Source organism: Neoarius graeffei, chromosome 18, assembly GCF_027579695.1.
Source record: "Neoarius graeffei isolate fNeoGra1 chromosome 18, fNeoGra1.pri, whole genome shotgun sequence".
Taxonomy (NCBI): domain Eukaryota; kingdom Metazoa; phylum Chordata; class Actinopteri; order Siluriformes; family Ariidae; genus Neoarius; species Neoarius graeffei.
This window is the reverse complement of record NC_083586.1, coordinates 63,499,090-63,509,849: the sequence shown is the minus strand read 5'-3', so window position 1 is coordinate 63,509,849 and position 10,760 is coordinate 63,499,090.

Genomic DNA, 10,760 nt, shown 5'->3' with positions numbered 1-10,760 from the left:
GTTTTCGGTTGCTTGACTGCGTACGTTTTGTTCTGTTATTCTCGCTTTTATTGTTTACATGAGTGTTCTGACACCTCATTCTGTCGGATGTGGTGCACGAAGCGCCAAAGATATCCCATTCAGTGGTGTTAGTTAACAAATCACACCCTGCCAGCAGAGATTTCTGCCTCTGGCTCTGACTGTAGCAGCTGGTCGCAGCCAATGACGCATTTGGTCGCGTTTTGCTAACGTAAACGCTGACGGAGGTACGCGATGACGTATGCGATCGTTGAAGGGCTATCCCAATACGTAAGGGTTGAATTTCAAGCCCTATCCCTTGTAGCTCAGTTTCAAGGGGAAGGGCCAAGGGGAAGGGGGAGGGGAAGGGGGAGGGGTAGGGGTAGAAATTAGAATTGGGATTGGGCCTTAAGCACCCTGTTAGGACATCAATGGGCTGTATTTTCAAACAAAAGTGCTATTATGGGTAATTTGTTATTGAAGTAACATTACAATGAGACTCATCTGGTCTTCCTAATGGCAAATTCCTTGATATCATCATCAAATGATATTTCTCATGAGATCTCTTGGTTGATGCTCATCAGAGCAAGCCCATTCAGACGTTCTTGACTCATTGTTGACCTTAAGTATGTCTTCAGCAGTTTTAATTTTGAAAAGCTTCTTTCAGCAGAAGCTACTGTCACAGGTAGTGTAACAGCAGAGGTAAGGAGTGCGTATTTTTACATCCCCAGCCACATCAGAGGTGTTGTAAAAAAGGTTTTCAACCTTTCATGAGCCAGGGCGCACTTTTTTCAATGAAAAAATTTCAAGGCACATCACCAATAGAAAATGTTGACTGAAACTAAAACGCTGTTGCCAATATTTACAATATACAGTCATTCTATAATTTTCCACGGTACACTTGGTGATCTCTCACGGCACACTAGTGTTCTGCGGTACTGGAGTTCGGCAGCACAGTGGTTGAAAACACTGTACACCACTGATGCACTTGGTAACATCTCCATTCAATAACTCCATCCCTCCTTTTTGGTGGGGTTTTGGTCGCCCTTGGCGCCCCTGGGCACACTAGGTCGCCTATAGCAATCGCCGGCACTGGTAAAGAGAACACATCTGAGTGCTTGTTTCGTTTCCCTGCAGTCTTGACGCACTGAGATTGTTTCTTGTTTTCAACGCATTTATTATATTTTCCTCCAGGAAGCTCTTCGCAACATGGTTGCTTGAATGAGCTGCTAAACTGTCATTTTAATGAGAACACAGATCAACAAAGCAACTTTGTTTTATTAAAAAAAAAAAAACGTGCCAGGCACCATTGGAATATCTCGCTGCGAAACGTGTTCGGTGCATAAAAGACCTTTACTTCAGCCCAGACTGCTCAACGACACCGACAGACTGCTCCAAGTGCAGCCATATTCAAAACAAGCAACAGATCTATGTCAGTTATCTACGTTATGCATGCTATACAATTAAATTAGGCTAAGACATTATAATGCTGACTCGTTTTCAGAATAGTGGAAGTCATAATTTTTCTCCCCCCATTTCTGCGCCCCTGGATGGACGCAGCGCCCTTAGAATTTGCCTATATTGCCTATGCCTTGGGCCGGCTCTGCTGATTGGACAAAAGTCCCATCTGTCTTTTTCACTGGAAGGAAATACGCCATACACGCCATTTGGTCCCAGGCCTCATAAAGCAACCAGGAAGCAGGAAGAAGGAATCCTGACAATGTTAACTTCTCGAAGCCCCTTAGCACAACCACTTCGGCAGTTTGTGTTCCGTGACCTTCTTCCCATGACACATCTCTATATCGAAGAGAAGCCTATGACTTCTTTGTGAGTATTTCTTCTTCTTGCATCCTGGTTCCATTACTGTTTGCGAGGCCTGGGACCAAATGGCACATTTCCTTCTGGTGAAAAAGATGGACAGTGCGTTCGTACAATCAGATCCTTGTCGATAACACAGTCCTACTGCTGTATTTCCGGTAGACATTAGTGTCATTGTGTTTTCAGTTTTGCTGTTTTGTTTTGTAATTAGGGCCTGAGCACTGGAGATGCACAGCCTGTGGTGTCTACCAGAGGGTGCTGCACCAAGGTGCAAGGCCCTACTGTTTTCCTCCATCCATCCATTTTGGCATATCACTACAGTGACATGGCCGCTCTGATGGCTTCAGCCATCAAAGTCTCTAGGGAACATTACAGTACTGGTTTCCCATTGCCTTCTACTGTATAGAGGTTTTCTCTTCTCAAGGATTCACACTCACATTCATGGACAATTTAGAGCCACCAATTATCCTAACCTGCATGTCATTGGACTGTGGAGGAAACCCACGCAGACACGGGGAGAATATGCAAACTCCACACAGAAAGGCCCTCATCGACCACTGGGTTCAAACCCAGAACCTTCTCGCTGTAAGCCAACAGTGCTAACCACTACACCACCATGCCACCATTGCTGTCCTAAGGATACTTATTATTCATATTCTTATTATTCTTTTTCTTCAAAACTTGGCCATTTTTGAGGTGGTTCCCATGGGTGAAACGTCATGAAATTTGGTACACACATCAGTCCTGGCCACCGCTACTCAAAGATACAGGCTTGGCTCCGGGTGTGTCCAGGAGACTCCATAGCACCTCCACATGCATTGAGACTTTTGCCCGGTATATAGTTTCACCAATCTGTGTCAAATTTGGTGGGTGTGTGGGGAGCCCCAAGATGAGCAGAATTGCAATGCTATATATATATATATATATATATATATATATATATATATATATATATATATATATATAGAGAGAGAGAGAGAGAGAGAGAGAGAGAGAGAGAGTACAACCCATACTTAACAGGAAGTGAGTTATTTTTGGTTTTGTGTGTTTTGACACGTGTTACATTTTGACATTCTCCTCCTTGGGAGTTTGTTGGATTCATGCCAGATTTGGTATACCAGAGGTGCTTGGGCTCTTCATCGCCGCTTGAGCCTATATTTAATCATCGTGTTTTCCCATTTATGGTTGTGATTTGGCCTTCAGGACCACCATAGATTCAGATTACCCCCACACCCACCCCACAACACTCCACCCCACCCTCCATCACAAGTAATTCATCCGTCCATTATCTGTAACCACTTATTCTATGGAAGGTCACAAGCTGGAGCCTATCCCAGCTGACTATGGATGAGCAGCAGGGTACACCCTGGACAAGTCACCAGGTCATTGCAGCCATTCACAATCACAGTCACATCTCATCTCATTATCTCTAGCCGCTTTATCCTGTTCTACAGGGTCGCAAGCAAGCTGGAGCCTATCCCAGCTGTCTACGGGTGAAAGGCGGGGTACACCCTGGACAAGTCGCCAGGTCATCACAGGGCTGACACATATGGCCCTTTTCCACTACCCTTTTTCAGCTCACTTCAGCTCACTTCAGCCCGACACGGCTCGCATTTCGACTACCTCAGAGCGGCACGACTCAGCTCGCTTCAGCCCTACTCAGCACCCAAAACTCGCACCGTTTTGGAGTGGGGCTTAAGCGAGCCAAACCGAGCTGAGTGGGGCTAGGGGCGTGAGGAGACACTCCCCTGTGCACTGATTGGTGAGGAGGCATGTCCTCACATGCCCACACATGCCCCGCGAGCACGCTGGGATCTGTAAACACTGTTGTACTGACTCTGTCAGTTATTGGGTGGGGTTGGGTTTCCCCTAGTGGTAGTTTTAGGTACTGCAGCTTTAATTTGTAGTCACTTCCTGTTATATGCACGAGGCACTTCCTGTTTCAACCATGGGTGGCTGTTAATCTCTGAGCTCGGCAGGTGGCGGAAGTGTGTGGAGCTTGGCTGCGAAGTGCGAGGTTTAAACTTGTTTTCAACAAGGAAGTGGGAGAGAGGCTTTTGAAAGTTTATTTTCTGAGGCATATGATTCAGCGACACCAAACTGGCCTAACGACGGGGAAGAGGAAAAGTAATGCGGATGTAGCTACAGATAACTCAATGGAGAAAAAAGAAAGAAAAACGCCGCTGCTGCGGTTGATAAGCTAATCTGTCTTGCGGATGAGCCAGAGTGGGGGGGAGGTGAGACAAGTGGCAATGAAGAGGCAATGGAATTCAGACAGGCAGGAAGCCAGGTGGAACAGGTACGAGGCAGTGGAGGGTTCGGGGCAGAGAGTAGTGTAGGGAAGGTAAAAAACACAAGCACACACGGCAGAGAGGAAACAAACACTGAGTTTAAGGTCATCTTAAGATTTGAGGAGCAGGGAGGACTCAAAACTATGAATCCTGTCACACTGACAAAGGTACTAAGGAAAGAGGTGGGGGACATTATTCAAGGAGTGGTCTTAAATGACGGGAATTTGCTGATCATATGCAGAGATAGGGAACAAAGTGAACGTGCATTTGGTTTGAAGTCCATAGAGCAACGAAAAGTGGTTAGTGCTAGCTATGTTGGTGTGAGGGGCCGATTTAAAAAAGGGGCAATATGGGGAGTCCCAGTGGAAATGCCAATGGAGGAGATAAGAGCTAACCTGTAAGGGGGGAGAATAAGAGGGGTGAAGCGTATGCAAGTAACTCGGGATGGAGAAAGAAGAGACAGTGAAGGCGTCCTGCTGGAATTTGAGGATGAAATATTGCCACAGAATGTGTTTTTGGGGTTCCTAAGCTATAAGGTGCGGGAATATGTGGCTGGGTCAGTAAGGTGCTATAAATGCCAAAGGTTTGGCCATGTGGCAAAAGTGTGTAATGGGAAACGCAGGTGTGCTAGATGCGGGGAAGATCATGAGTACTCTGAGTGTGCGCGAGAGAAGCCTCTGTGTTGCAACTGTGGGGGGGATCACAGTGTAGCGTTTAGGGGTTGTGATGAATTAAAAAGGCAGAAGGAAATTCAACAGGTGAGAGTTCAACAGAAGATCACATATGCGGCGGCAGCTAGAATGGTAAGACCAATCAGAGGGTGTGGGGAAGCAATCCGAAACAGCCAAGGACCTAGGAAGGAACTGGATAGGCTAAATCAGGAGATCATAATTGACTTGAAGAAATTAGTGACATTTATCGTGGCAGTCTTGAACTCAACAATGGAAGTGAAGTCCAAATCAGAGAGGACACAAATTATAGTGAAAGCTGCAGTGTGTAATCTAGGGCTGAAGGATTTGACATGGGAGGATGTAAGCAAGGAGCTGTATTATCAGACTAGAGCGGAGAAGTCAGGTACTTGATAGCCCTTGTAATGGGTTTTTTTCCTACAGTGGAATGCTAGGAGTCTACTGGCCAATGGGCAGGAACTGAAGAAATTTATTGATGATTTGCCTAGTAAACCTGAGGTGGTGTGTGTTCAGGAGACATGGTTGCGGCCAAATTTAGATTTTAGAATTAGAGGATATGTGGGTGTTAGATGTGACCGAGCAGAGGGGGGTGGAGGTGGGTGTGCCTCATTTATAAGGGAGGATGTCTCATTTAAGGAAGCTGGGATAGGAAAGAACCAAGAGTATGTGTCAATAGAAATCTGGACAGGAGAAGGTGAGCTAAGTGTTATTAATTATTACAACCCATGCAAAGCACTGGATTTGAATAAGCTGTTGGCCATAGAGGGTATGGGGGTAGTAAGATTGTATTATGTGGTGATTTTAACGCGCACAGCACTTTATGGGGGAGCACTAGAAATGAGCTAAATGGGGGTGTGGTGGAACAGTTGATGGAGGAGAGGGGCCTGGTCTGTCTTAATGATGGGCGGGGAACCAGGATAGATGTACACACTGGAAACACGTCAGCCCTTGATCTAACTATGGTGAGTAGGAACATTGCAAGCCGTTGTGAATGGGAGGTGAGGGAGGATACAACAGTTGGTAGTGACCACTTTCCAGTAGAATGCAGAATTTTATTAAGGGGGATGGCAACACAGGGGGGGATTGGGAATAGATGGATACTTGGTAAGACAAATTGGAGTGTTTTTAAATACTTAATTGAAATGGAGATTGATAAAGGTTAATGAGGACATTGAAACCACTGATAATGAAATAAGAACAATTTTAATTGAGGCGGCAGAGCAGTGTATCCCAAAAAGTAGTGGAAAAATGAATAGAAAGGCAGTACCATGGTGGACAGATGAATGTAGTAAGGCAATCAAAGAGAGGAATATAGCACTGGGTGTTTTAAGAGATGCTTTAACTTTTGATAAATTAATGGCATATAAAAAGGCAAGAGCTATCGCACGAGGGGTGGTTAGAAAGGCAAAAAGGGAAAGTTGGAGAAAATTTTGTGATGGGATGGGCAGATCAACAGCTGTTGGGGAGGTTTGGGGAGCAATTAAAAGTATGAAGGGGATTCGTAAAGAGAGGCAGTACCCTGTACTTAAATTACAAGATGAAGTAGCAGTGAATGATGAAGAGAAGGCTGAGATGATAGCCAAGGCTCTGATTAAAATACATAGCTCTGACAATCTGACAGAGTTGGGTAAACGGGGACGTGGGGAAACGAAAGCAGCTTACCCTGACGTGTTTAGATGGAGGGAGGGAAATGGGGGTACTATGGATGCCTTGTTCACCCTGGATGAGCTAAAGAGAGTGATAGGGAGGTCTGGTAACTCGGCTCCTGGGAAAGACAATATTTGCTATAGCATGTTCAAACAGCTGGGACCAAGGGCCATGATGAAGATCCTTGAATTCTATAATAAGGTGTGGGAGATGGGCATCTTGCCCACAAATTGGAAGGAGGCTGTTATTGTCCCTATCAGGAAGCCAGGTAGGGACCCCTCCAACCCAAGTAATTATAGACCCATTGCACTTACATCACACATGGGAAAGGTAATGGAAAGAATGATTACAGAGCGGCTAGTGTATTATGTGGAGCGTAAGGGAAAGATGTCAGTGTATCAAAGTGGGTTCAGGAAGGGGAGGGGGACCATGGACCCGGTCATATGTTTGGAGACAGATGTTCGAAAAGCCCAGGCAAACAAGGAGTCAGTCGTAGCCGTGTTCCTGGACGTAGAGAAGGCATATGATATGGTATGGAAGGAAGGCCTTATGATCAGGTTAAGTGAAATTGGCATATCAGGACGCACATTTAACTGGATTAAGGATTTTTTATTTGAAAGATTTATCCAAGTTAGAGTAGGAGGAGCCTTGTCAGGGCGATATCCAGTGGAGAATGGGACTCCCCAAGGGAGTGTGATTAGCCCAATTTTATTCTCTATAATGATAAATGAAGTTTTCAGACAGGTTGATGATGGTATTGGTCGCTCACTATTTGCGGATGATGGGGCACTATGGAAGCAGGGGCAGAATATCAAGCATATTGTATCAAAAATGCAGGAGGCCATTCATTTAGTGGAGAAGTGGTCATACGCATGGGGCTTTAAGTTCTTGATTGAAAAAACTAAAGTTTTGCTCTTCACAAAGAAGAGGAACACCGAGATACTACTAAGAATGTATGATCAAGTAATAGAGCAAGTTAAAGAGTTTAAGTTTTTAGGTATGTGGATGGACTCTAGGTTAACATGGAACACTCATATATTGCATGTGGTTACAAAATGTAAGGGAATCCTAAATGTGATGAGGTGTCTATTGGGGGTGGACTGGGGAGCCAGCAGGTCGGCCCTGAAAAAGATTTATATAGTACTAATTAGATCTGTACTGGACTATGGATGTGTGGCGTATGATTCAGCGGCAATAACGAGCCTAAAGAAGTTGGAGGTGATCCAGGCACAAGCCCTGAGACTGTGCTGTGGGGTGTTTAGGATGTCCCCAGTAGCAGCACTTCAGGTGGAAGTGGGAGAAATGCCCCTAGAGTTGCGGCGGAGGCAACTGATGATGCACTATTGGGTGAACCTCAGAGGGCACTCAGTTTCTCTCCACCCCACAGTTGGTACCCTGCAGCCGTGTTGGGAGAGTGAGAGGGCAAAGCAAGAGTGTTTTGCATGGAGAAGCAGTAGCATAGCAGAAACGATGCTCTTCACCCAGAAGCAGTTCTCCCCCAGTGTGGCATTATCTGTTACCCCTCCATGGCTGTTTCCAACGATTTCAGTGGACTTCAGTATCCTAGATAAAGTAAGGTCAAGCAAACCACCTGCAGATGTAAAGCAGGTCGTGTATGAAAGACTAAGAATATTTTATGGCTCTTGTGTACCAGTGTACACCAATGGTTCAAAAGATCCCAAGTTGGGTAGCACAGGATTCGCATTTGTTATCCCATCTCTGCATATCTCAGTACAACAGAAGACATCAAATAATCTGGCTGTGTTTACAGTGGAATTATTGGCAATTCTAGCAGCTCTCCAGTGGCTGGAAAGTGTCCAAGTGATGGAGGTGATAATATGCTCTGACTCAAGCTCCTCACTGAAGGCAATTGAATCTTTCAGGTCTACTAGCAGACAGGATTTAATAGTTGAGATTTTTGAAACCCTGTACAGGCTTCATAAAAGAAACTCAAAGGTCTCATTTATGTGGGTTCCAGCACACAGGGGTATAGGAGGTAATGAAGAAGCTGACCAGCTGGCTAAGCAGGCAGTGGTATCTGACAGCCCTCTAATGAATGTAGCTTTAAGTAGATCCGAAAGTAAATCAATCATTAAAGAGTACTTCATTAAAGAATGGCAGGGATACTGGGAAAGGGCAGTTAAGGGGAGGCATTTGTTTACCTTGCAGGAAACAGTGGGTTTAAGGGGACGGGTAACATTGGGAGGCACAAAGGAGGAGAGAATCATCACCCGGGTTAGGATAGGTCACACCCAGTTAAATAAATCACTCCATCTCATAGGAAAACACCCATCAGGCCTCTGTGCGCAGTGCAATGAGCAGGAGTCAGTTGAGCATGTCTTAATTCACTGTAGCAGGTATGCATTAGGCGGCACGGTGGTGTAGTGGTTAGCGCTGTCGCCTCACAGCAAGAAGGTCCTAGGTTCGAGCCCCGTGGCCGGCGAGGGCCTTTCTGTGTGGAGTTTGCATGTTCTCCCCGTGTCCGCGTGGGTTTCCTCCGGGTGCTCCGGTTTCCCCCACAGTCCAAAGACATGCAGGTTAGGTTAACTGGTGACTCTAAATTGACCGTAGGTGTGAATGTGAGTGTGAATGGTTGTCTGTGTCTATGTGTCAGCCCTGTGATGACCTGGCGACTTGTCCAGGGTGTACCCCGCCTTTCGCCCGTAGTCAGCTGGGATAGGCTCCAGCTTGCCTGCGACCCTGTAGAAGGATAAAGCGGCTAGAGATAATGAGAGATGAGAGAGGTATGCATTACAAAGGAGACACATAATTCATGAACTCAGGATTCAGCGAAAGGAACTTAGTCTTAAGAACATCCTCACAGGTATCAGACAGAAAACACTTTTAACTTTTCTTAAAGAATCAGGTTTATTGAACAGAATCTGAATAAGCATCATTCTACACCACACACATGTAACTCATTAGTATTAAGGGGAAAGTGAAACTCTGGCTCAGAAGCAGTAGACAGTAGGGGGCAAAAATGCGCCTAATATGTTGTGCGCCACCCGCCCATTAAACAAAAAAGAAGAAGAAGAAGAAGAAGAATGTTTCAACCATGCCTGTTACAAGCTATTGAGGTATTTCCCCTGACGTCACAGGGTCACGTGACACCCCGGTGTCCGCCATTTTGGACGGCAAGCTAGCTAATGTCAACAACAGTAGCTGCTATGTTACTGTAGCAATGTTTACGTTCAGTCATTTGGATGACTGTTAAAACCTTTCAGTCTCAAGTTTTTCCTTTACTGGATTTACTAGTTTACTGAGCCAGCCCGCCCCGGAGCGCTAGCTAGGTAGTGCCAGCCAGCCAGCCCGCCCCAGAGTGCTAGCTAGCTAGCTAGTGCCAGCCAGCCCGCCCTGGAGTGCCAGCCAGCCAGCGCCAGCCAGCCCCGGAGCGCCAGCCAGCCAGCGCCAGCCAGCCCCGGAGCGCCAGCCAGCCAGCGCCAGCCAGCCAGCCAGCCCCGGAGCACCAGCTAGCCAGCCCGCCCCGGAGCGCTAGCTAGCCGGCTAGCGACAGCCAGCCAGCCCCGGAGCGCTAGCTAGCCAGCTAGCGCCAGCCAGCCAGCCAGCCCCGGAGTGCCAGCCAGCCAGCCAGCGCCAGCCAGCCAGCCCCGGAGCACCAGCCAGCCAGCGCCAGCCAGCCCCGGAGCGCCAGCCAGCCAGCGCCAGCCAGCCAGCCCCGGAGCGCCAGCCAGCCAGCCCGCCCCGGAGCGCTAGCTAGCCGGCTACCGCCAGCCAGCCGGCTACCGCCAGCCAGCCAGCCAGCCAGCCCCGGAGCGCTAGCTAGCCAGCTAGCGCCAGCCAGCCAGCCAGCCAGCCCCGGAGCGTCAGCCAGCCAGCGCCAGCCAGCCAGCCAGCCCGCCCCGGAGCACCAGCCAGCCCGCCCCGGAGCGCCAGCCAGCCCGCCCCGGAGTGCTAGCTAGCTAGCTAGTGCCAGCCAGCCAGCCAGCCTGCCCCGGAGCACTAGCTAGCTAGCTAGCACCAGCCAGCCAGCCAGCTAGCGCCAGCCAGCCAGCCAGCCCCGGTGCACTAGCTAGCTAGCACCAGCCAGCCAGCCCGCCCGCCCCGGAGCACTAGCTAGCTAGCTAGCTAGCACCAGCCAGCCAGCCCCGGAGCGCTAGCTAGCTAGCTAGCGCCAGCCAGCCAGCCAGCCCCGGAGCGCTAGCTAGCTAGCTAGCTAGCGCCAGCCAGCCAGCCCCGGAGCGCTAGCTAGCGCCAGCCAGCCAGCCCTGGAGTGCTAGCTAGTGCAAGCCAGCCAGCCCCGGAGCGCTAGCTAGCTAGCACCAGCCAGCCAGCCCCGGAGCGCTAGCTAGCTAGCCAG